Source organism: Cygnus olor, chromosome 1, assembly GCF_009769625.2.
Source record: "Cygnus olor isolate bCygOlo1 chromosome 1, bCygOlo1.pri.v2, whole genome shotgun sequence".
NCBI classification, from domain to species: domain Eukaryota; kingdom Metazoa; phylum Chordata; class Aves; order Anseriformes; family Anatidae; genus Cygnus; species Cygnus olor.
In genome coordinates this window covers 152,906,049-152,933,225 of record NC_049169.1, presented here as the reverse complement: position 1 = coordinate 152,933,225, position 27,177 = coordinate 152,906,049, and the positions used below count along the sequence as shown (strand labels likewise).

Genomic DNA, 27,177 nt, shown 5'->3' with positions numbered 1-27,177 from the left:
CTTTTAAAACCAGGATTTGGTGAGTTTCTGACTTTTTTTTTTTATAAGAATGCTCAAGCTGTTGTGTCTAGTATTAGGCCAACGGGGTATATTTTTGGTAGCTGTTTATTGGGGCTGTTGTCTTTTGTGATTACGCCTGCGTGTGCCTGTGCTTGCATGCGCACAACTGAAATGCCACAGCTTTGCAATTCTCCATTAGCACGCTGTGCACATGTTTTTCATAATATTGTCAGCATTTGCCACGTCCAGAGTGTACCTAAACTGTTGGCTAACATCATTTGTTTCTTTCCTGTAGTTCATTCCTTTTTAAGATTCAAATCGGAAATGTCTATCTATTTCCTAACATAAAGAAAAAAGTTGCAGCCTCGTTTTTGCAAGCAAGAAGAAAATTCCTATTTTAAAATAATTCAGGGTGTTGCACAAGTATTGTAAATCAGTAACATTATTTTTTTAAAGAAGAAAACAAATGTGCATGTGTGAAAAATGTGTATACATATGCGTGTTAAATGTGGTCATTTAAGAAGGTGTTAGGATTTTCTTGGTGGAGTTTGCAACTTTGCTCACCGTTTCAGTACTGGTGTGTTCTAATTTGCAGATTCATTTGAGAAAATAGTATAAATAGTATAATAGAAAATAGTATAATGGTATATATAAAATGTGGAAAAAAGGGTTAGGAAATCTTTGTATTCGTGTTAAGAAAAAGAATTTATTATCTGTACTGCAATAAGAATGCGTGCTGTTCAGTGGTGACCTCTAAAAGAATGAGACAGAACTCATTTATGGTATAGGAGGCGATTGCTTTATATTTCCCTTACTTTAAAGACAATTTTTTGCAGTTATCCCTCTGAATGGTCACAGAAAATTGAATGTATGTTATATGTATATTGTAGCTTGTGTTAAACCGATCCCCACACTTACTATGGACAAGCATTCTCGAAGATAAGTGAGGCACTCAACTTAGTAGCTTCTTTGTAAAATCCCTTTTGCTATGCATGACATGTACTCCGTGATTTTTTTCCTTGCAGTAAATTATAAAGCTTTTTTCTTTCCATGAATCTCCTTCCAAGAAAACACATACAGCCTAATAACACTCGCCTTGAGAACGGTGCATTGCCTCCACTACAAAGCCGTGTTTTCATTGAAGAGATAATTATAATATGGTTTAATGTTCTTGTCAACCCTGAAACACTGTCCCTAAAGAGTGCTATTCTGGAGGATGTCTTTTTGAAGAGAGCTGAATGTAGCTCAGAAAACATGCATATAGCCACACGCTTTTCTGGTGGAGTAAGACGGATTTTTAATACAGGATGTGCTCTCTGAAAAGAATTACACGTTTTGTACATAAGGTGATAATTTAAAGCTGCTCCTTCCTCCAGATTTCGCTGTTGAAAATATGGAAAATTTGCTTGGATTTATTTATTTTGCCCCCCCCATAATGTTTATAGACTTTAAATCTATACAAGGACATAAACTCATAACAACAATTAAAATGCTTTTAATGTACTTTGGAGGCACAGGCTTCAAATGAGTAAAAAGCCCGAACTGGAACACAAATGGTTCTTCCCAGGCAACAAACAGGCTTGGCTGTTGATATGCTGTAATTTTCTGCTTTACTTAGTAAAAACAGCAATTACTTATTTGTTCCACGGCCCCCCCAGCACAGATGCTACTCAGTCTGTCCATTTTCTGAGCGCAGAGCAGCCTGTGTGTGCATGCGCGCGCACGTGTGCATGTGTTGCAAAGCAACCCAAGTCAAGTTTTCCCCTTGCTCGCCGTACTCTTAACAGCATTTTATTTGACACTCCTGCCAGTTTGCCACCAGCTCCAGACAATGGCGTGCCGGCGCTGACTGTGCCTGTGAAAGTCGTGCTTCGCGGTCTCGGCGGCCGGCTGCAAGCGCTTGCTTCCAGGTGCGGGTTTGTAAAGCATCGAGCCGAGCTCACAAATGGGCGCAAGTGCAGAGAAAAGCTGGACGGTCACACCAGTTAAGGCTGCAGCCTGGTTGAACAAATCTCAAACATGGTTTTCGCTGTCTTGGCTTTTGTGACGGTCTGGTGGTCGTGAACTGTGGCCGGTGCTACCAGGAGCTGCGTATGCTGAAGCAAAAAGCCTTGGAGGGAAACCGTGGGCTGGCTGAAGGCAATGCAGAGTTCCCATTGCCTTCAGCAGCCCCGGGATTTTCCCCTTCGGTTTCAAAGCCCAGTTACGGCTGCTAAGTTTGCGGCCACACCACGAAAACCTACTTCTAACAACACCACCAAAATAATAATCCCCTGAAAAGACATGGACGGCAGCACTGCGCATGCAGTCAGCGTGCGCCTGTCAGCGTACACAAGGAAACGCGTGCTCCAGCCCGGCTTCTGAATCTGGTGTTTGTGGTCTCGAATTTAATACCTAATTATTTTTAAGGGCTAATCTTAAACGAGGAATATGAGCTAATTAATTGAAAGTAGGCATTTTATTAAGTACGCAATTAGTGTAATTCTGTAGAGGTAGTTTAATAGGAGCACAATGGATGGAAAAAGTGTATCATTTGAATCTGCATCCCAGCCGTCTCATCATTAGGAATCCATGTGCTTGCTCTGAAGTCAATGGGATTTTTATTTTTCTTTGAGGAGGAGGAGGAAGAACCACAAAACAGGACCTTAAATTAGTACGGTAAATAATCTCTCTAGAGAAACTTTTCACTGTGAAAACCTCCCCACCAGGCAAATGTTGTCGTCTGTTGTGGATGTGTTGTTTGTTGTCTGAGCGTGGATGTTGCTGCACAGTTTAAAAATGGCCTCAAGATTTTTCCGCTCGGGTTTATTTATTCAAGCTAGAAAGCTACCCTTCAAAGAATAAGTGCATGTTTCAGGCAGATCCAACATTTTATAGTCATGCCAAATATCTTTTGGTTCCCCCACCATTTGCTTTTGTTTTGTAGTGGAAGGAAGAAGTAGACACTAAAAATATAAAACCTCCATTAATGAATTTAGATCCTCAGTGGCTGAGAAATGAAAAAGTTTCCTGTTGTCCCTCCTTTTCATATCTTTGTTACTACAAACTTTATTTTTAGAGTTTGTTTTCTTGTATCAAGACAAGTTGTGATCTACCCTAGTCCTTTTTTAAGCAACTCAACACCTAACATTTTGATGGATTTTTTTTTGATCTTTTCCCCTAAACTATCTCTTTTAATTTTTGAACAAATAGCTTATCATGATATTAAATTTCGGATGAAAAGTATACAGGACTTTGCGAGTAGTTGAATACACATTACTTTTGTAGCTTTTTTTTTTTTTTTTAGGCTATATGTTTGATTTATTTAAAAATGCTTTTTTATTTTAACTACGAAGGTGTCACATATTAATCTACGGCCACTTTGGATGCTGCTACGGTCACCAAAACGGCTTGGTGATGCCTGTCTGTGCTGACAGGCAGGTAGCTTTGCTGCTGGGTCTCCTCATGAGTTGCCCTCTCTGAAAAAGGCTGCTGGAGGGATGCTGCCAGGCGGCCCCTTTCGTGCCGTCCTCCCATGCTCGCCGAGGCAAATGTTCCTGCTCTGCTCTTAACACATCCTTGATATTCCACTCTCCTTCTCCGTGAAATTTTTCAAATGAGGAATTGTTAAGCTCTGAATATTCTGGGTGTTTGTTTAAAACCAAGTTGAACACCTTGTGTTTCCTAAGGCACTGGATTTCCAGCTTTCACATCCAAACGTTGTGATGGAGAGAGCAACTGAGCTGAAGGCTGTGTTGTCGTGTGTTGATGATCGCATCTTGTTTAAGTGGGTAAATACACTCGTTGACCCCACTTCCCCTGAAAATTCCCATTCGTTGCATATTATTGCACATTAATAATGCAGATCCACTAGTATTTTCTTGCCCTGTCAAGAACTGGAGCAAAATTTTGCTCCAGTTCTCTTTTAATTTATTTATTTTGATTTTTAACTTTGTTTTCTTTTATGATAATGACATTCATTCAGCCTATCGATCTCCATACACGCTGCATTCTTATAATTCTTTTCTCATAATGGGAGACTGCAAAGACATGCAGCTGCTTACTAAGCAGCCTTACTAAGGCCAAAATGCTCAGGTTAGGAAATGTCAGAATTAAGATAGCTGATGCAATCCAAGTTCAGCCCCCTTACGCGTTCACATGAGAGCATCGTCTTTAATTTCAGGATCATACACCGTTTTTTTTCACAGGACCCCTGCCTCAGTTACTGAACAGGATGGACGATGCTGAGTTAATGAGCAGTTATTCAATATTTTGTTTTCTCCTAATTTTTCAATGTGTAGCCCTAGGCCTTATTTACTGCACACTATTGAAACCCTGCTGTGAAGACAGAATTGTTAATTTCCTCATGAGCTTTTCTATGGCACTTATTGCTATAAATATCTGAATGCTTAACAAACATTAATTAATTTATCTACAGAAAGCCCTCACGATGAAAAGGGCTGGTATTGCTGCTGTTTTACGAACAGGGAGCTGAGGCATAGCGAGCTGAGGATCACGAATGTCCCATAAATCCGGGTGCTCAGTTGTCAGCTTACGGTTAAAAAAGTAGAGATCTGTGCTTCAGCATTCAACTGTGAGGCACCTGGCCATCAGAGCAGAAAAACAACGCTAGGTTAGATAAATAGGCTTCCTCTGCTATTATTAGAAGTGCTAGGGAGTTGAGCAGTGTAAGGAATAATAATACCATTTATTTCACTTATGGCTTTTATGTGGGGAAAAAAACACCACCACCAAAACCAAACCAAACCAAAACAGAAGCTTTGAGCATGCAAGTCCTTTTTACCTGCACTCTTTTACATTTGTATGTCCAAGTAATTTTAATTCTGTGCCAAGTATAAACTCCTAGAGTCCCATAGAGCATCAGGGCTGCAGCTCCACTCGAGGAAAGCTGGAAATACTTGGAAGATGCAGGGAGGAGGGAGCCACCTAAGCTCAAACCAGGAGTAATACTGCAGAAATACCATGCCTTAAATCACAGGCTTTTCTTAGATTTAGGAACCTTACTTTGGGTTTCAGGAAAGTGCTTGAGATTCAGAGCTCTTAGCCCTTTATTACAGTCACATATCTTAAGCTCTTCCAAAAGCATTTGGGGATTTGATTTAATTATGTAGGACCCTAGCAGAAGAGGGTGGATACAAAAACGTTGATGGCAGCGCCCTCTTACTTACAAAAAAAGCCTCCCAGGTTCCTACAGACAGTACTCTTCCTTATCCAGTCGTGATTCAGGTCTGTGCTATGAAACATCTCTGGCAGTACGTTACTGAAGACGCTTTCATAAGCTGTGTGCCCCATGGGCTGAATTTGGATTACACCGAAACGCGAATTTGCCTGTTTCCTAGTTTTTTGTTAGTTTGTCTCGCAATCTTAGCGGTTGTATCTTAGGGTGGTTTTGCCAGGTTGCCGAGAGGGTGTTTTAGCATGAGATGGCACTGAGCCCCTTGGTGTCACCGGCATGGCAGCTGGAGAGCACGCAGGCAGGCTGAGCAGCGCACAGGTACGGCTGCAGTATTACATCGAGGTGCGTGGCGCTACCGGCAGCTTCTGGGTCGGTGCAGCAGGTGGGAGCCTCGTCCTCCCAGCGGAAGAGATGGGAGAACAGCTCTGTCCTGTCCTCGCTGCCTTGTTCCAGTCCCGTTATCCCCCAAGGGCTTCTCATTAGCCTCTGTTTTGGGGGAATGTTTGCAGGAACGCACAAGAGACCCCCCTCTTCCCACGCTTCCCCAGAGTTACTGGGAGCCACAGTCAGAGGCAGGTTTGGGGGCTGTGCCGGAGCTGTGCCCATGCAGCTCCCTCGAGGGGCTGCGATACTGCACGGCCTGGTCTGAACGAGGGCTGCGAGGGGAAGCAGCACGGCAAACATCTAGATTAGTACCATCGTAGATGAAACAAATCTTCCCTGCCTATGTTGCACTGCAGCTTTTCAGAGTTTTTGAACTTGTCTAAATTTGGGTGACTTCAATGAGCACGGCAAAGACATAATACAAAAGACTCACGGTATTCTATGCTAAGTTTAAAGAAATTTGAAGAGGAACATATGTAAACATCCTGGTAGTTTTAGTCTGGAGGAGAGCCTTGTTCTTTGAAATCACCTGTTACTACTGAACGTTCCCAGGACTTCAGCCTGAAGTAGACGTGGAGCGCAGACATCCCTCTCCGGTGCTCGGGTGCAGATCGATCTAAATGTGAAGGTTTGAGGTTTTCGTTAACAAAAAGACCAACGTTGCTAATGCAGACCCCCTGCTATTGGAACACCAGAAGTGTTGGACTAACAAATTAGCACAGAGGAAATCTGCAATTGCAAAAAAACTCAGGTCTCATGATTCTAGCAATTGTTTACATCTTTCTACGGAAAAAAAAGGCTGTTTAATCATGTTACATTACAACCTTGTGTTCAGATAGTGGGCGCTCACATTATTGTCGTTGTGAAGATGAGTTGTCACTTCTCTGATCTAGGTTGCTCGCACAACAAAGAGGCATTAAAGCTTTCTGTTTGAAATAGAATAAATGGAGTAATTTCTTCTGGTGCTAGGCTGCGCAACAGTTTCCCTTGTACGAGCCCTAAAGTTTAGCCTTCACTAATTGGTTCTGAAATGAAAATTAATCAGTGCAAGGGAAGGGAATTCACGGCTGAATTCTAATTACAGAGTAAGTACACAAAACCGTGGCTGGGCAATGCAAAAGCACGGCACGGGAGCGCGATGCGTGGCTCCCGCCTGTTAACTGGAAGTGCTGTCCCGAAACAGCTCTGCGCGCTAGCTCTTGCCAGCAGTGAGTAGCTGGAGGAAGGTCGTAGATGTGCATTTTGGAACCAGCTGTGCTGGTTGACAGTGGCACTGCTCTCGTCTCACTGCCGCTCCGGGAGAGGCGATTGCTCCTAGAGGTCTGCCTCGGAGAAGCTCGATAGGCGCTAATGGGGCTCATTTTGCCTGGAACAGGGCTGGGGGCACTCGTGCAACCCCTTCCCACCGGCAGGGCTGCGGAGACAATTGCATCTGGCTGCTGGGTGATCCCAGGCACCCCAGGTTGGTACCAGCACAGGTTGCGTTCAGAAGAGGACATCTGCCTGCAGCCTGAAATCACTGGGAGCAGCACATGTCCTGCTGGCACAGGCGTCACGGCTGCTGCTTAGCACAGCTCCCTAGAAGACATTTCATGTTCCTGTGCTCCCTCGCTAAACTACAAAGGCTTTCTTCCCACACTGGTACTCAGTCAATGGCAACATATGCCTAATCATTTTAGTAAAAGTGTTGTTTTTTGTTTTTTTTGTTTTGTTTGTTTTTAATTTTCTGTCTTCTCTGTGAAGAGCAAATTCCTCCATTGCTTGGTGGGCTACATCTCTACCTAGCTTCTGCTCAGGTTAATATAGAGCTGATTGCAAGATGTAAAGGCAAATATCCAGAGTTTTGGAAAACAATACTTTTTCACACTTGATATGTCTTGTTTAAAGACAAATGAACAATGTTTTGTTTTGCTTCTATTCCTCACTTTCTCTTCTTTTTTTCTTTTTGCTTTTGCAAAAATAGAGGGACAGTAAAATGAAAACCATAGACCAGGCTATGCCATATTCCCTGCCTTCCAATTTTGACTAAAATAATGAAATGTCAAAGCTTTGACTATGATTTGTTTATTCACTCTTTAATACAAAACATCAACCAGCTCTAGTGAGTGCCATCTTCACAGTGCTCTTTGTGGTTGCCCGTGAGCAGCAGCAATAAGTCACGATGAAATTCTGTAGCTGCAGAATGAAGGCTTGTGTCTTGGTGGTTTGCAGACAGAGGTCGTGTGAGAACATGGTGCTGAACCATGCCCTGTGCAATTGCTGGTGTTGCCAGCTTCTGGTGTTTCTCTAAGGAGCAAAAGCAATGGCAACTGAAGCTGTACGGAGCAAGGAAAGATTAGACTTTTTGCAATCTCTTTTCTGCTAGGCTCGTAAGGGTTTGATTTGAATTGGCAAATGGTGCTAAATGCTGTTTGTGTTTTGTTTTTTTTTTTTTTTAATTTAAGGGGTGTATAAAATCTTGAACATTGCAAAAACGCAGGTGTGTATCTGATCCTCCAGTGCACGCTCTCTTCCTCTCTCTTTCCGCTGTGGACCCGCAGCACCATCCTTGCCCTGCACATTTGGAGGGACTTAGGCAGGAGAAGAATAAAAAAGAGGCTGAACTTGACAAAAGCTGTTCTCGGCAATTATCTTTGGCAAAGCTAGTCTGTTAACTGTTGATTATTTTTCAATTAGAAGTAGAAATTAAATCCAACTATGCCCACTGGAGACTTTTTCCAGCGGAAGAGCTCCCAAACTGGGGAGCTATTCTTCCGTGATGGCGCCGGCTTCTCCAATAGCAGCATCGCCATGTGTTTTTCTCAAGGAGACTGCAGTTAGCGTAGCACGCTTTGGGGGTTTCTGCTGCTGCCGAAGCCAGTTTTACACCCGTTAAAGCACTGAGCAAGCCGCATCCGAAGCCTTGTGGGGCTTGAGCGCGGGCCCATAAAGCGTGCAGATCCGAGCCGGCCGGGGCGGCCTGAAGGAGGCCGAGGCCCTGCCTTGCCAGGCCCTTGCCCGGCTCGTCCCGGCCCTGCCCTGCGGGCCCGGCTCCGTGTCGGCCGCCAGGTGGCAGCGCTGCCCCGGCGGAACGGGCAGGGCCCGGGGCCGCCCTGTCAACCCAGCCCCAGCCGCCTGGTCAACCCGGCCCCCGGCCGCCTGGTCAACCCGGCCCCCGGCCCGGCCTGCGCGGCGGGCCGCAAGGCCGAGGCCCCGCCGGGCCTCCGTGCTGTCGGCATCCTGCCCAGCGCCTCGCCCTGCCCCTGCTTTGGCCCTCTCGGGCACGGCGGGCCTTCTGCTGGGCACACGAGGTGGGCGGCATTTCATATAGCTGCTGCAGGTACTGCGCTTCTAAAGAGCCCTTAGACACGGACGAGTCGGTCGCAGATGACAGTCATACCAATAGCAGCAACTAGCCTCAGTGCCTCTGTCATGATACCTGCACTTTTGCAGCCAGCTGTGAAAACATGAATACACGGACTGTCTGCCTGATGAGGAAAGAAACAGGAAGACAAAATGTAAAATAACGCTGTCTAAAAGCTGCCGGCCTAAGTCTCTCGTGCTGCAAATTGAACCAGAGCCATTTAATCCAAAGGAATTACACCAGTTTGTTACAGCAGAGAATGGGAGTGGAGAATTTGCAGCGTGGCAGTGGCCACATACCATTCAGGAAACGTATGTTTTGTGCTGTAAAGGAAGGAAGAAACGAGTCTATTTCAGCCCTAGTCTCCGTGAAATGACGGCTTGTTGTCTGATGCAGCTCCGCTTTTGCTTCTTGGTGAGATATTCAGAGCATACATGCAAGGGTGATTCATCTCCGCACTTCTCAGTTGAGATAATGGCATCGCAGACCCTACTGCTAAGGTTAACCTGTACGTTGCATAAGGACAACAGATGGAAATTCTGGTTTAGAGCCACTGCAAAAAATAAAAACATGTTCCAAAGGGAAAAGGATCTTGTATTTCTGTGTTTGAACCTTTGATCTTCATTCACATCTGAAGGGAAGAGTAGACCTTTTGCTGAAGACACATGGTTTTGCATCTGTGAAAACACAGCTGTATATAGCAAAACAAAACTGGCGAAACACAATGGTTTTGCTGTGTCAGTTTAGCTGTTAGCGTTAAAATTCTTTAGAAATACTGTTTTCTGAAGAGCCTTTCAGAAGCTTGCTCTCTTTACACTGTTGTTCGTTGAGATTTTATTCTGTGGGCTTTAAAGTTCATCAGTGATCAAGAGACATCTGCTACCTACATATTTAAAGTGAACTCCTGGGAAAGTCTGGCACTCCGTCAGCAGTCCTATTTTAACAGTTTTCTAAAAAACATGAATGAAAGCATCAAAACGTATGGGCAAATCCACGCTGGCAGAATAACCTTAAAAAACAGACTCGATTCAGAGAAAAAATAATCCCTGTCATTAGTGCTCTAATGTAACTCTTAGTGGTGTGTGTGTAATACACAGCTATTTCATAACAAGACACTGTCTTTCCCAAGTTGTCCCAAAGCACCCCCTGAAAGCAAGAGGCCACTGTCTGGTGCCTCTGGCCACATTGCTTTGCACCTGAGCAGGATGGCAGACTGGCTCCCGGGTGCCTGCCTGCTGTCCCCTGCCTCCCAGCGTATGCAGCCGCACATCCATCGCCGTCCCAGCAGCGTCACCAGACAGCTCCACTGGCTCGTGTCGTGCTCCAGCACCTACCCATCCACCGGCAGCACTGCGACTCGCTCAGGTGGGTCAGGAGTCCTGCTGGGGTATCCTTTTTACATGAACTGGTTTATTACGAAAGACGAGGAGAGGAGATGGAAACAAGGAGGGCTCAATGTGCAAACCTCAGAAGGCAAATGCAAAATTGTTTCTTTGAACGTCACTGGGTAACCAACTCCTTTTTGGGCAGGGAAGGAACTGCACTCCGTTTTGTAATTCCTGACATTGGCACGACAGTGCTTTGCTCTTAAAATTTATTTGTCTTGGAGCCTTGCAATAAATTTTCAAATGTGTTTAGGTTCCTAAACATGCAGCTGGCACTTAATTGGATTTTCAAAAGAGCATAAGCAGGTTAGACATCCCAGCATCCACTGAAATCAGTGGGATTTAGGTACCTATCTTGCTCTTGAATATCCTGCCAGGTGCCTGTCTGTATCTTCAGTTGCCCTGGAAAATCTGGTCCCCATCCATCGCCGTGATCCCTGCTCTCACATAAATATTTGTCTCCCGTCTCTGCCTCCTGCACTCTGGCCTGCATTGATGCCGGAGCCTCCTCCTTTGTAGTTCCTAACTCCAGGGACATCCCTCTTCTTTCTGTCTACCAAACTGGCTCTTCATCTGTTCAAAGGCTTGGTCAAGCAGCTCTGAGCCTGCCCATATTTTTCAAATTAGTTTCCCTCTCTACTATTTTTTAATTCTTTCTTCGTCTTGTTTTGACTCTGTGAAGCGTCTGGGGATAGGAGACTATACCAACAGGTATGCACGTGAATGCAAGGAGAGCACAGTGTTACGTGCCTTTGTGTGGGTGTACGTGTCTCTGGGCTGAATGCGAGGTGATAGGGAATTAATTTCATGATCAGCCCGCCTCTGTCGATGTGGTGGCACAAGGAAGTGATCGATGGGTTTTGTATTTAAAGCATGGGAACTCAGAGTCAGAAAATTAATACTTTTTAATTCCTGGCTCACCCGCCAGTGGGGGTGACTCGCCCGGCCTCCTCATACAAGCAGGCCCCCATCTGTAAAATGGATCCCCACGTCTCCGTTTGCATGTGTGCGGAGCACGGGTAATTAATTAGAGCTCGTGCAGCCCTTTGAAATCCTCTGACAGAAGGTGCTAGAAGGTGCTGCGGGCTGGCCTGGGGCTGGGCAGCCTCAGGAACCCACAGGGCGAGGATGCGGACGGGGAAAGCTGCTCCCCAATTCCTCCGCCAGGGATATTTTCCCGTTTTCTTCGGGGGAAAACAAATTGGGAAGGGAGTTATCAGTGCGCGCACCTCCCTCGCCGCACATCGCCTCCTCGTTTCCCCAGCAGCAGCAACAGCTTCATTAGCAGACTGACAAAAAAAAAGAAAAAAAAAAGACGCAGAGCGTTGAAGTATTAATAACAGCCCCAGTCCGGAGGGACGGCATCTTGCGTCCCTCCCTCATGCGGGACGTTTCCTCATGGCAGCCACCGCTGGCGGGGAACGGGGCGACGGACGAGGCCCCAAGCCTGAGGGGAGCAAGGCCTTCCCGCCGGCCCCATCCCGCACCCTGACGGCCCCAAAACCCCTGCTGGCCCCAAAGCCCCCGCTGCCCGTGTCCCTGCCTGTCCCTGCCCATGTCCCTGCCTGTCCCCCTGCCCGTCCCTGCCCGCCGGCGGGTGTCGCTGCCGCCCGCCGCTGGGCTCGGCGGGGCCTGGGGGCGTCGCGCTCGGGAGCGGGCTGCTGGGGGCTCCTCGCCGCGGGGAGGGAACAGCGGGTTTGTTTGGGTTGGGTTTGGGTTCGTTTGGGTTGGGTTCGGTGGGGTTTTTTTATTATTATTATTTTTTTTCCACGCGGCGGGAGGAGAGGCCCCCGGACTGGCGCCGCGGGGCGGGAGGGCGGCGATCCCCTTGCGATCGAAATGCCGCCGGTAAAAGCGAAAAAGCAGGATTTTTGGTCTAGTTTTTTATTTTCTTCTTCTTCTTCTTTTCCCCCTTTTCACTGTCGTTATATGCATGTAGGTGTCTTCGTGCTGTCCACCGTAAATAGATATTTACATTTAGCTGGATGGCGTTTGGCCGAATATCATCAGTGAACATCAGCGGCAGGATTACTTCCCTGGCTATAAGTGGATTTATTCTCTTTAAAAACACACGCTCCAACCACTTCTCTTGAGAAGTTTCTCGCGTGGGTCACCAGCTCGGTGCCTTCCCCGCTCAGGACCGTTTGCGCGCTAGGATCGTGATTTCTCACCGATCTTTTCCTTAAGAAAAAAAAAAAAAAAAAAGATAAATACTTTTTTAACATCTTCCAATGTTATGGGCTGTCCGTGTCCCGTTTTGTCCTTTTGCGATGTATTTGCAGTAATTTGCAACTTTTGAAAGCCACTCATTGTTTCTCTGAACTTATTGAAATGCACAGATATGTTAAATAGGAAAAAAAAAAACGCCCAATGACTTCTGTTTAACTGCATATGCAAAGGGAGTGCAGCTTGACTCTTCCTTCGGCATTCGTTAGTCACATCCTGTTGTCCATTGTTTTGCTGTTTGTGGTGCGAATCCAATTTATTTAATGGTAAAGAGCCAGTTTTTGCTTTTTTTTTTTTTTTTTTTTTTTTTTTTCCAGCGATGGTGAGACGATCTGAGAAAGCACACTGGAAACAGAAATAGCAGAGATGCCGATGTGCAGCCACCGCATATTGCTGCACTAGCCTCTCGTCAGGGACGAGGCTCTCCAGAGTGACTGCACACAAATAGGTAGCATCTAGTTTTTGGTTGCGTTTAATTTGGAGCATACTCAAGCACGCCGGCTGCTCCCAGATGCTTTGCAAGTGAATACGTGGAGCAAACTTTGCCGTGCTTCACACAAGGGGCTGCACGCACAGCGCTTTGCTCCTTTTCGCAAGCCTTAGGAGGTGGTCCGCTGGCTGCTTTAGGTTGCCTGTTTCTTTAAAATCCTCTCCAAAATCCTCAGGAAAAGCTGTTTATAGCAACAGGCCTATTTCCAATGCCAAGAAGGAGCGGGGGGACACGCCGTTTTCAAATCATGAGATTTTTAGGGAAACAGAAACAAATAGGGTCCTTGTGAAAGGTGTGAGCTGCCTAAATGGAGGAACTGTACCGGCTTTGAAAGCGCCGCAGTTCCAAAATGATTTTATTAAAGAAGGACATCGAAGACCAAATTTATGATGTTGTTATGGCAACAGAAATAGTCGGGTTGTGATGTGTGTATCCAGAGCGTAAGATTGTAAGAAAGCAGCAAAATAAGCACAGTGTTGTAGTTGGAAAAACAAACTGAGCAGTGCTAGCCACATATTCCACTTTTCTCATTCGCTGCCTGCAATTAGTACAGCAGTCCCTGTTCTCGTATGTCCAGTGCTGATGATGGTGCTATAATGAAGGTGTGAGTAAGGCACTGCAATATTTATTGCCCTTCCACACAACCTGAGGTTTAAGTTTGTCGTTTTTGCCATTGCCACATTGCCACGGTGATGTTTTGCACTATTTTATATTTACTCCTTTTTTGGAACCTGTAACTTTGCTGCGTGGACACGTGCTCCGATCCCTTTTTGTCTCTGAACTCTCCACCTTCCCTCCTGCAGGACTGTCAGCAGCAAAAATAGCTGAATGTGCTCCTCTTAACTCTGCAATGGTAAAATTTCTCCGCTGCTTTCAGTTCGGTCATTAAACTGCAGACTGTACTCCCAACCCGCGCTGTTTTAGAAACAGCAGAAATATTTGGTAACGTGCGCGGGGCTGTACTGTAACACGCTTCGGGAACCTTTTGTCCCACATCTGAACTGGATGAATTTGCCAAGTCTCAAATTTCAGGGGCAAGGCAGTACATTTGTAAGTTGGTGTTTTTGTTATTCTGGAAAAGTTATTTGACTTGCAGGCTTTCTTAACTTACCTTTAATAAAAAGGAGATGGAGTGTGACATTAAGCAATTTTACAGCATTAGCAGCTTTTGGCTGTAAACAAAGACAAACGAATCGTGATTACTTTCAGTCTCAGAAGTTTGCTGTCATTTGTTCATAAACTGTGGACTTGATCCTACAGGACGTTATTCAAGCAAAACACGGCTTGAAGCCTCTGACAGTTGTGCCTGAGTAAGTACTCTGGGATGAGAGCCTCTGCCTGGTGAAAAATACACGTACTTGCTATCTAGCGTGAAGTATTTCCTGAAGTTGCACACTTCATCGTAGCACTTTTGATTCTCTTTGGGATTGCCTTGCTAAGACGGTGGTCGGGATGTGAAGGCTGGAGAGAAGAAGGGAAATCGAGGTTTTGGAGTGAAGTTAGTTTTTCTCGTTGCCTTTTTTTTTTTTTCTACTAACCCTCCTCCTTAACACAAAACAAGGCAAAAAAGCTTTTCTTGAAGCATCTGATTTTAATTTGATGTAATTTTTTTAGAGGTTCCTGAAAAATTAAAGCACGTTTCCCCAATGTTTTGAGCTTCAATTTTCAGTATTTTACAATGTAAAATTACTTGACATTATTTAATTGGACGTGAGGGTGTAATACAGGAATTTCCGTTATGTGATGGATTAATTGTTTTCCTAATACTTTAAAGGCTGGGATCCAAACATTTTTCCATTCTATTGCGAAATTAACTGCAATAAATCTGTCAGACCCAATTATTCATTTAAAACATTCCTGACTGATTAAATCTGCACATTTGCCGGTGCGTGTGCACGGGTGCAAGCGGGCGAGAGGGAGAGGTGTGCGGCGGGGGGTGCGGCTGCACTTCGCTTCCTCTTAAAAGCGGCGGGCAGGGCTGGAAACGGGCACTTTCAGGTTGAACCTGGAAAATGTCGTTCTCCAGATAGTGCCGTGTGAGGAATTCAGCAGGCGTCCATCCGTCCGTCCGTCGGTCGCCCGCTCTGTCCGTCCCTCTCCTCGGTGCCAGCTCCGAGCAGGCAGAGGCGTAGCGCGAAGGTGTTTGATGCCGTTTGACTTGATCATGTTTTGCTTCTGCTGTGTGGCGGTGGTTTTGTGTTTTTGTTGTGGTTTTTTTTTTTAATAGTTTGTTGATGTTTTCAAAGTCTCTAAACAAAGTCAGATGTGTTAACAGTCTTATTAACAATGTTAAAATGGAATTAACAGCTTGTGGATACCTCGGGAGCACAATAGCATGTCAGCCTACCCTGCCCCCTTATAAATCGTGTCCCGCTGTCTTTCTTTTGTTTCGGGCCCAATCAGCAAACCAAAGTTTTGTCGAGGCAGAAGGGCAGCCCGGGCGTTTGTGCGGGGCCGCTGCGGCGGGCTGGCCGGCCGGCCCGAGGGGAGGGTGACCCCAACGCGGCAAGAAGGGCTCCGCTGACCTGCCGGGCTCCCTGACCTCTGCCTCGCTGTTTTGGCGGTTTAAAAGGCTTTTCCTAGGTTGTAGTTTACTTTTATGGTCCTTTCAGTGCCACTACAAAAGCTTTTGTTTACTTAAGATGTATTTCGGATTAGGTTTCTCTTCATCTTCATAACGCCGGTGGCTGCGCTGCTTCTGGGAAGGTTCGCCTCCCGAACGACGTCGTGGTGAATTTTACACAGCTACCGTCAGCCAGATCACTACAGACAGGTTTTGATATTTCCGAAATTATTTGCCCCTGAGAGGGGAAGTTAACACCAGCACGTGCTGCTCTTTAATGCAATTTCACCGTAATGGGGTTCTGTGCAAAGGGAAGTCTTTTATTTCACATTCTTGTCTCCCAAGTTTACTTCTTGCAGCCTTGCTGAAATCTTTAGAAACGTCACCCGTCACATCTCAGTGTTAAATGTAGAAGGAACATTTAATGAGGTCTAATTTTTTTCATGTGGCTAGAGTAACCCTGGGTTAATTTGCATATAAAATTTATGTGAAATGAGAAGCATTCCCCATAAGAAAAACATTTATGTGCTTTGCTTTAGCTATGGTAATTGCGTTTTTACTCCTTTCATCCAACAGCTTCAAAGTATTTACAATTCCTCCTAGAGCTGCATAACACCACAAGGCGGGCAGGCATTTCATCCCCGTTTGTAAGTCAAAAAACTGCAAGTCGCAGGCGGGCTGCAGTTTGCTCAAGGACTGCAAAACAGTGGCAAGCCAAGGATGGCAAAAGGAGTGAGTCCCTTTCGTAGCCGGTGCTCTAGCCACCACATCGGATTTGTTGAAGTGACACACAGGGAAAGCACAAAACAAATTCTTCCTGGGCACTGGTGCGATCGGTAGCAGTGCTGCATTCAGGACGCTGATTTTTACCTGCCGCTAGTGCCATGAAATTGAGGTAAATATCCTCGAGTGATGCTGCAAGGTGTGGGTGTGCAGGAAGGTGTTTGTGGGGGTGGGAAGCAGGAGCACAGGGATGAAATAACAGTGCCTCCACTGCCCAAAACTGCTTCCCACATGTCTTTGGCATCTCTCGGACATGCGGGAGCCCCCGGGAGCTCCCCACCCCCACAGCATCCTGCCCTGCTCCGGCTGTGCCCCACCAGCAGCAGAAATCAGGAGGGACAGGGTGCCCCAAAAGCACCTGCTGGAGGAGACCCGCCTGCTGGGGGAGACCCACCTGGCTACCCCAGCGCTCAGAAATGGGCACGCTCCCGCTCCGGAGGTCACTACGCAGAGCAGCGCTTTGGCCAAAATCGCCTGCCCTACCACAGTGGGGTCGTGGCGCTTTGAAGCATCATCTCAGGCGCTGAGTGCGCAGCTCTCAAGCAGCATCATAAACGCATGCTGTTGTCCCTGCCTTCCACCTGTATCCACTCTTTAGCTCGTCGTCTGAAAAGGCAGCTTCCACTGCTTGCTGAACAGGTTTCGTTCCCCTGCACTTTTTTATCCACTGATATTTGTTTGCATCTTTCACTCATTTGCATTCGGGGTCATCTGTACACTTAATTCCACTCTTTCATTAGTCTTCAGAAATAAGTCTCAATAACCACTAGTTATTGTTTTTAAACTTCAGTTTACACAGCTATTCTGAAAACCTAGAAGATAATATTCCAAATGCACATTAAAAAAAAAAAAAAGAAAGAAGTGCAAGCTAATCAAGGAGGCCTGTAGGCCATTTGGCTTCCTTCTGGTGACCGCTGAGCACTGCTCGCCCTCACTGCAGTGACAGAAGTTGGAAACATTTCACCTTTCTGAGGATCACGTCCTGAAGACAGTGTGCAGTGAGTAGGATTAGGTCGAAAATATTATTTTCTCACCTAACGGGTACAAAAGCCCTCTCAAAAGGAAACCTGTGCCGGTTTTACGACTATAAAATCAGTATCTAGTCTGCATTTCTTAATAATGAAAGAACCAGGCTGATAAAGACTAAATTATAGAGGGATCAACGGTGTGTTAGTTACAGTACAGATCACTTCACTGTGTTTTGAAAATGTTGTGCTTAAAGGCTATCCAGTAATTTTCCGCAATTCAGCTTGTTTTAAAAGCTTTGTGCCTATTTTTACAGTGCAGAGTTTTTACATCACTGAGAAATTCTATGCATAAGAAGAGATATTTTCATCTTACTTTAAAGTCCATTAAAGTGAGGAACAAAGAAAAATTGTTAACTAGGTGCTGTTTTATTTATGGATAAAAAATTAAATGCCCAGTGTGGGGAAGTGCATTCATTTTTATGCAACATCTGCTGAGAGAATAAAGAGACCTTTAGTCTAATCACTACGGATTTCATAAATAGGTGTAGCGCTTGCTAAGAAAATATTTTTTGTTGGTGGAAATACAACCGTCACGTTAATACTTCTCCTTCGTTGTCGTCCTGCAGAAGCCGGGTGTGCCTCGGACGAGCAGCCCTTCTCCCCGAGGTCCGGCACTCCAGCATCACTCCTTGAGCCTTGTTTGCTTTAGCAGCGCATCAGCCGGGATGGAGAAGCCCACGTGTGGCATTCGAGGAGGGCAGAGCAGGAGGCAGTCCTCACCAGCTTTGCTTTGCGGGGCCCCAGAGCCCGACCATCGGAGCTGCTGAGACCTTCCTGGGCCAGCGTCCGGCCCTTAGGTGGTTTTACGTTGTACACGCTCGCTCTAACACGCGAGTTTTCCAGGTTCCTTCACCTCTACTGTGATTGCCATCATTGCGCAGAGTTCACATCCCTGCTAAACCCTTACTGAAAGATTTAAGAATAATCACCTTTTCCCCTTTTTATTCCTATTACTTATACTATGTAAGGAAAATCCTTTATAAAACTTATATTTCGTGGAAAACGGCACGGTCCGTTCACTTTTAACCAATGGCAGTTTTGTATGCGGAGCTATGTGGATGCTCATTAAATGCATCTTCTCAGTGAACTCTCAATAATATGTGCAAGAGCTATGTGCATTTTCTGAAGGGAGAGCCCCTCAAACTACACAACAAGGTTTTTAAAAGGTGAAAATAAGCAGGCTTGGAGACACTGGTTTAAAAGCAATTTTAAGTGAGAGGTTATATGTATGTTATGAACCCGAAAAAAATGTCCAAACGCGTTTGATATTGTGAATGCAAAGAGTTATCTCGAAGGCAAAATCAAGATACTGCAAAACTTTACAGGATTAGGCCTCGACAGAGGTGTCTCTGTACAAAAGAAACCCTGGTATGATGCGGTTATTTAAGTGTAAAACTGGTGCTTTTTGGATGAGCAGCTCTCCACAGCGTTTCCTGCTGATACTTGGGTGGTGCCGTGTCAGCTGGTGGAGGTGGGCGTCACGGGAAGCAGGATTCAGTTTTAGTTAAAAGTGGCTACGCGAGAGGGTTGCCCCCCCGTCTTCCCTGCAGGCTGGAGCAGGGATGGGACACATTCAAACCACGTGGAGAGGACTTACCTGAGACCTTAGGAAAGGCCCGCAGGCGCCCGTGGTTGTCTTTCCATTGCCTTCAGCTGCAGGAGAAGCAAGTGCATGGCTTCGGGGCAGGACGGGAGAGCAGGGGACTTGGACAGGAGCTGAGCTGTGGTCTTCTGCTCCTTTGGCTGAGCCGCATGTGGAGCAGGGAAGGGCGAGAGTGGGAGTACGTGCCAAGGGCAGAAGTGTCCGAGGATGGAAAATCCTTCTTTCCCATAGAGCAAAACCTTGACCCTTCCAGGCACCTTGACCTGGAAAGCACTGTCCTGAAGGGGCACGAAGTCATTTCAGGCATCGTCTGCACAACCAGGGTGCGCAGGCCTGCTGCCCACCTGAGGCGTGGTTGGGCTGTGGGAGCTCTGGGGACTTGGCCGGAGTATTCCTGAGGTTCACCCCTAAACTTAACACTCACCTGGCTTACCTTTTCAGAGACCTTAGTTGTATTCATATGCTACTTGGCATTCGTCTTGCAAGATTTATTTATTCACCTATTTTGTGCCAAACAAGTGTTACTGAAGATATCCTGAGGGTTAACCAGTTGCAGGGGACTTTTTTTTACAGACTTCTGGCCTCAGAGGGAGGCAAAGTGAGGTGTCTGGGTGGAGGTCTGTCCAAACACAAGGAACTTCATCCCTGGCACAGGTAAGTGGTGGTTTGGGGAAGGAACTGAAGGAGACTGGGTGTCAGAAAGGGGTTTGGACTTCCCCAAATCATACCAGTCAGCTGACAAGTCATATCACATCAATTCTATACTAACACTTTATTTTATGAACGCACACTCTTACTAGGAAATGCCATCTCAAGGTGTTCTATCTATATAGATATATCCATATACATTTTTTTTCCATAGAAGCATAATGCAGTAATAATTTATGTGATAGAGAAAGACGCAAGAAGTGTTTTGTAGATGTAGCACATTTAATTACGTATGCTTTCCCATGGCAAGTTGATTTTTAAATTGGGAAACTTGGGAAAACCTTGTAAATGAGGATGCTGGTTTATTTATTTATTTGTTTCGTTTCAGCTAAGACAGATGGGATTCTCGGATCATGCACTGTTAAGCCTTCCTTTGGAATTCGCGCCACTGTGACCACAGAGCCCAGATGGTGCTTAAATCTGTCATTTTTTAACAACCCTGCTTTCTTAATTTTATATCCAAACACATTGAGCATTCTAAGTGATTAATTACTGTCCAGATATGTCTGTGCTGCCGCAATTTACTTGCATGTGCCAAAGATCATTTCGTTTGGAGAAGTTAGATTGGTGAGGGCTAAGCAGGCGCTGAGAGACTCCCCAGCAGATACCTTGTAGTGGAGGTGTCTGTGCAGAGCAGTTTGTGCCTTCCTTCTCTGACTGCAGTGGATTAGCAAAAAGTTTCTCTCAGTAAAACAGAATTTTGGTGCACACTGATACTATAAAGCTTCTGTGCAGGATTTGCACTATTGCCGTGTAAGTTTCAGTCTCACCAAATCTTCCGTATGCTGGGAGTAACAGCAAAAGGAAGGTTTTGATGCCTGACAATGGCAACATTTTCATTTAAATCTGGACTTTAGTGGAATGTCCAAGATTGTAATGGCCAGCTATTTAGGAAGAGAAAACTGACGGGTTTTCTTCAAGAAGCAGAGCTTGTCCCAGAGGTTTCAGGAAAGAAACGATCAAATTACTATATTTAGATTCAGTTGTTTCTCTGGTGGTTACTTTTCAATTTTTATTTTCAAGTGATCATTCCTCTCAAAGAGTTTAAATATAATTATTATTTTGCCCAGAGATCTTGTGGATGCCCCACCCCTGGAAGTGTTCAAGGCCAGACTGGATGGGGCTTTGGCCAACCTGATCTAGTAGGTGGCATCCCTGCCGATGACAGGGGGGTTGGAACTGGATGGTCTTTAAGGTCCCTTCCGACCCAAACCATTCTGTGATTCTGTGATTATCTATCTATGTGTCTGACACTTGCTTTAATTTGCGTGTTGGCAGCAGGCTGTTATCAATTCCTCTATTTTTGGAAATAAGGGGAGAAGGGATGCTGCGTGGTCCATGCTGTAGCACAGGTTTACTGCAGATATCATACAGCCCAACAAAATCCTTGAACTTGTGCTGCTCTTCCCTTTGGCTGAGCGCTGATTGCCAGCCACCTGGGGGTTATTTTTGGCCATCACCACGTATTGTCTGCTTGGTCACCTCAGTTTTGTGCAGGTAGAGCTCCTGCTCCCAAAAACTCCCAACAAGTGGGAGCTTCCCCTGTGGTGCCTGAAGTCAGATAGGGTTCCTAGGGCTTTTTTTTCACTTTGCGAAGGAATTGTAATGCTCAAGCACTGTTAAACACTGGCAAAGCAAACATCTAACCCATTTTCTATTACTGGGAAACACTGGGCAGCATCAGGCTGTGTCTCCTTCGTGCGGTCTTTGTGCCTTGTACAGCCCTAGCTGTTAGCACCACGAATAAAAAAGCCCGCTATGTTAAACGTAGCAGCGTATGCCGTCTCAACGGAAGGATATTGCTTTTTGCAAGGGAGATATTATTCCTATCTGAGGCTGAAATTGTCTTCCCTTCTATGCAGTAGGAAGCTGAGGAGTCTCTAGTGGCAAAGGAAATCTGTCTCTCTTACGCAGAAAGTTTGCGAGGAGGTGTTTGTCCTGGGAGGTTTTAAAGGAGCTCAGCCAGCATTTAATACTGGAGAATTGTGGTAGCTGCTGCTGCTGAGACTCAAAGTGATGAAGCGATGCATAATATTTATCTAACCAGACAAGCCTGCCTCTCTGTGGGTCCCTCAATGGACATGAACGCTTACCTTAGAATAGTTTGCCTTATCCCCCATCCACACTACTGCTGAGGACCAGTTCACGGGAAATAAACAACCCGGGTTGTTCAGTTCACAACTGATCTGCACTTATCTGAGGAGCACAAGTTTGGCAGTGCTGAATTTCGGTTATACTGAAAAACCTTGAGAAACATTCCTCACCGTGTTAACACACTTCAAAGGAAACTTCAGTTCTAGAAAAGCAAAAGGAGTTTTTTCTTCTCCCTAGTTTCCCTGTATCTGCATGGAATCGGATAAGTGATAACTAATCAGATAATCAGACACCGCTGGCCGAATGCGTGGTGTAAGGTTTTAAGGGATACCTTCGACTAAAATGAAAGTGCACTGACTGTGAAACAGGGGCAGTATTCAAGGACCAAACAGTCGAAGTACAGCGTTCGGAGGAATGCATGCTACAGGGGTAGGGCTTACAGAGATTTTGTCGTTTCCTCAAAAGTAAGTGTCTTGCTAGCTCCAGCATAGCACACGCTTGGAAATTGTGCTGATGCATGTAAGTATTAAAAACTGGATTTAGACAGACACGTATAAAGCAAATTTGTGTCTAAAATAAAGAGAATGTGTTCTATTCCTATTAATAAATGTGTGTATTACTTGTCTAAATGATCCCATTTTGTTGTATACTGTAGTTTTCAGTGCAGCACATTGCTGTCAAAGGCATTTATTCTGAGGGTGCTCCGTCTTGGTATAGGCATTTCCCTTGTAACATTTCAGTTGCATTTAATTACTGTTAGTAATTACTGACTGGTGCTGGTGGTGGCCAAACGGATAATTAATATTAAGCAGCTAACAGGCAGGAGTTCTCAACACCATCCTACTGTCCTTCCATCTACCGCCCAGTGGACGCGACCACCGTCACCTCCACGTTTCCCTTCCTGCTTGTAACGCAGCTGAGGGGGTCCTACAGCCACTCGGAGAAGTTGTGACACTGCTTCGACATTTGATTTCGGTTTATGATTTAATAAGGCAGGAGCAGGTTCTGGTTTTTAGGAGGGGGATTTATTGGCTTTCTGGGACAGGGAGCTTGAGGTAGTTATTGTTTTGTTTCGTCACTCTTTCTGGTGATGTTTGTGTCTGTTTGTGACATTTTTTTGGACATGCTGAGAGAGCTGTAGTTAGGAAGGGACTTTCTGTCTTTCCTGGGTGCTTGCACCGCCAGGTTCTGTAGCACTGAGTTGTTTGGTTAATTTTTATGTAAGTTGTAAACATGAAGTTTGTCCGAAAAGAACTGATAAGCCCTTAACCCAAGTCTCACCATAAAAAACAACCACTGCAAGTTTTCTAGTAATAGCCCAGAATTACCCTGGTTAGTATTTCAATTTTTATTTTTGTTTTTTCTCTGGTAAGTAATTCTGCTTGGTAGCAGCTGTGTCAGCAGTCAGTAACAAGCGCCATACGCCTCCATTAAGTGGATCACAATGGTGCAGTGGGTCTACCCCTACTCTGAGGAGGGTCACTTCTCTCCTCACCTTGCTCCGGGGTCCACAAATGCCTACGTTTTGCTAACTCGTTTGAGGACTGATGAGTAACATCAAGAGTTACTTCTGCACCTCCAAGGTCCCCCTGAAATGAGAATTTCTTAGACAATGGACGTGACGGCTTGGGTTTTTTTAATCTCCTTTATATTAATTAAAGTACGATTTACATCTGTATCTCCAACTCTGTTTTGTCCTTCGTATGTAAAGCAAAATGCCTTGTATTCATTCCACTGGAAGCTCCCAGTTCAGAATCCCTTTGTTTCCAGGTGGACACAGAACATGACGCTGCCCTGTTTTCCCTTTTCACAAGACTTCAGGGCGGTTTCACCCAGGAGGAGATTACCACTATTGGCACCTCGATATCCTGTGTTTGGTGTTGGCACTTAGATTACTTGGAATATCTCTATACGATCTTCCTTAAATCTTGTTAGCGGCAGAATGACCTGACGCTCTTCACGCTTATAACATCTGAGGGGGTCTTGTCTCATGACATCCAGGTGTCTGACCTGGCTGGGCACAACACACAAATCTTTTTGGTGAGTAGAAGTTAAACCAGGTTACCTAATGAAAAATTAAAAAACATGTAATCAAAAGGATTAAACTCCAAAAATGTCAGTTCCTGCCGACCTTTGAAAAAGATCCCACTTCATCTGAGTCACCATCCCTGGAGGTCTTCAAGAAACGCTAGATGATCTTAGAGGTCTTTTCATACCCAAATGATTCTATGATTTGAAATATATCAGTTTTTAGCCTAATTGTTTCTAGCACAGAAGAACCATCTTAGAAAAAAAAATCACATGGCTAGGCTAGGATCCCCATTTTCACCGGCCCTCTGTCACGCGTTATGTGAAACTTTAATGCTACCAGAGGAGTTGCTTTATTTCTACAGCCTACCTTTGTGATGTAGTCAAAACTCGATGAGGAAAGATGGGTGGTGACCATTGCAGGATCCTCCATCCCCCTGGAGCACGTCTTCCTCACCCCCCAGTGCTGGACTCCTTGGGATGTTGCTGTGATCAGAAAGAAGCTGTCCTTCGCAAGGGAGCCTTTTTAACCTCCTCATAATGAGTTCCCAAGTGCTGTTTGGCCCGAGATATTAAAGCTTGCATGTTTGCAATTTCTCTGGCAAACTGCCTCTCGCAAAGAGGATATAGTGTTTTCTTGGTCCTTTGCCCAAAGTAATTTTGCAAGAAACTGTAACTGCATTTAGTACATGTCGTTCATTTGAGACAAGTCATTGTAATTGCATTTGATCACAATCAGTTTATGGCTGTTTTATCATGTTTTCATGCTGCATATCTACTCAAACATCATAGCAAAACTTAATGGCTACTGTTTTACTTCTGCATAAAACATTTTATAGCCTTTTTGTGCAGTAGACATCAGGTTTCAATCACCATTGCCCCATAGAGAGGGAAAAAAGTTGGCCAAAGAACTATCAAAAGTCCTTAACTACATAAAATTTTATTTCAGGTCAACTTCCCATAAAAGATATTAAATGTATTTTGTGGTTTATTCTGCACGTTAACAATTTTAGAGGAGCTGCAATATTTGGGGGGAAGCAGTATGGAAGGGGGAGGTTAATTCACAGAAGATGTTTCACATTTGGGGTAGTTTTCCATTGTAAAAGTGTGTATTCGGGTTGAGATCAGCGGCTGGAGACTGCCACAGTCAGATGCTCAGCGCCGCTTTAAAAACTTACTGTTGCATTTACAAAAATCAAATTTCTGACCTTGTGTTGATGCTTTTTAATCATAGCTTTACATTTTTGATGTGCCATTCATAAAATCCAGCACAATTCGTGCTTCTTAAATAATATGTTTTGCTCTCTGAGCACTGCTGAAGTTCCCAGCTGAAAAGTTTAATTAAAAGGGAAACTTTGACATGCTGCTGAGAAGATTAGTTCGCATTAGAATGGCAAGATAAAAGAAAATTTAGTTCTAATCTAATTAACACCAATTAAAAGATGTAAAAGAATTTGCATCAGCCAATTGTTAATTATGCATCAATTTGCCTTTCCTGTGTCAAAAAAAAAAAAAAAAGCAAAATGCGACCTGTTTTGTTTTCGGACACCTATCGTGTGATGATACTGCCACAGTCACTCTTCATGCGATTTGGCTAAGATGGTAACACTTACTTAGCATCATCGATGCTCAGGCCTTTAGTAAGAGCCTGAATTGTTCAGTAACTTGGCAAGAGTATGCAGGCGTGATGGAAAGGCAAATAAAAATTTGGCGTTTACAGAAACCTATTCTGTGTATCTACATGCCTCTTCTGCTTCTTAAATGTGTGCATGAGTTGGAGGGGTATGCCCATCCATTTTTAGGTGTGTATGTGTATTTGCACTTGCTTATAGAGTACTTATTTTGATTCAGTTTCTTTGAGATTGTATCTGAGATTATCTAGTAGAAAATATGGTTTTATTCTACGTGCCTTGACTGTTCTTTTATGTGGGATGTAGTATTTTGGGAGAACTGGTGTGGCTAGTGAGCTTCACAGTTTGCTTTCAGGCAAAGTCTGAAGGTGTTTATTTGCAGTATGGCACGCACTTGCTGCAAGTTTAAAATGTTCTTTTTTATGTGCATTTGCTTTTTTCTAATTTGGCTTTTGTAGACTTGAATTTAAATGTGAGATGTCAGGTTCAGCATAAAGGAAGGTTCCTTGCAAGATAATGCTGGCTACATTCTTTAAAGCATTTTATTTTTATTAAGGTTATCGTATTACTAGATTATTTTATGTATAAATACAATTTCTGGGGAGTAATACCACCAAATGAACGATTAGTTTATGACGTTGGCAGCTGCTTGTGCCCTCAACAACCCAAATATAAATTTAATACAAAGTTCCTGAATTCATGTTTATCATGACCAACCAACTTTGGGGAAATCATGTGAAAACAGAATTTTAAGGCCAGGTTGTATGTTATGGGGACCAAAGGGGTCAGGGAGCATGTCAAAGGGAGTAGAAATATTTGTGCCACAGAATTGCTTGTAATTAAATGGTATAGTCGGAGTTGTTGTCTTAATGTCTTAAGTAATGTCTTAATTAAAAATTGCCCTGAATTTGCTCACAATATTAAAAAAAAAAAAAAAAAGTAATTCTTTACTGCTGTGAACATGCATCAGGTAACTTGTCTGTGTGTCCTCTTGTTCATGCTATGCCTTGCTGTGCTGTTCTTTATGCTTATATTGCCTTTTGTGGAAAGCATCACAAAGGTTTTTTATAAAGAAAAAAAACCAGGAGCTAGAACATTAAGAGTACATTATATATTTGACCAATCACTTTTATAAAGTCTGATGCAAGTCTTTAATCTGAGATCCTTGGAGAATGCTTTAGTTTTTAATATTTCTATGACCTTCTCCAGGGGACTGAAAAATTACTTTGAAGTATCGAAGTGGTACATGGAGTTTTACCTGTGTGATTCCCATTAAAGTCAGTAGGAGCCAGGTAGCTAAAACTCAACACAACTATGAAAACACGCTCCTTGTGCAGTGTTAAGTAGTAAAGCAATTCTGTGACATGGCAGTGACATTTTACTGCATTTGCTGGCTTTATAGATCCATTCAGGGCTTGTATTTTTACTGGAGTTTCACTGTTCGGTGAAAATAGTAAAGGAATATTTAAAAGCAGGTGTAGGCTGGTCTAGTAACAGCCACAGCTGTTGGGAAAACCTGGTGCCTTGCATATATTTTTAATGGAAAAATGGCAAAACCGCTTTTGCGAAGCCCGAGCTCGTTGTCCGCATGTTGGTCATGCTGCAGGCGTTTGTTGGGGGCACCTGAAGACACTTTGCATGCTCTCTCAGTCTGGGGACAAAATCAGCCCTGGGTCACCACCGGTGCTGGCAGAGGATGGGGACGTGCTCCCGTCTGCAGAGAAAGATGACCCAG

The 27,177-nt window shown here is 44.6% G+C and overlaps 1 protein-coding gene across 2 annotated transcripts in view; it reads left to right on the top strand.

Annotated features, from left to right (window-relative positions):
• CLYBL (citramalyl-CoA lyase) overlaps nt 1-27,177 on the top strand; it is a 159,917-nt gene that overhangs the window by 15,083 nt on the left and 117,657 nt on the right. The gene's annotated exons all lie outside the window — the stretch shown is intronic.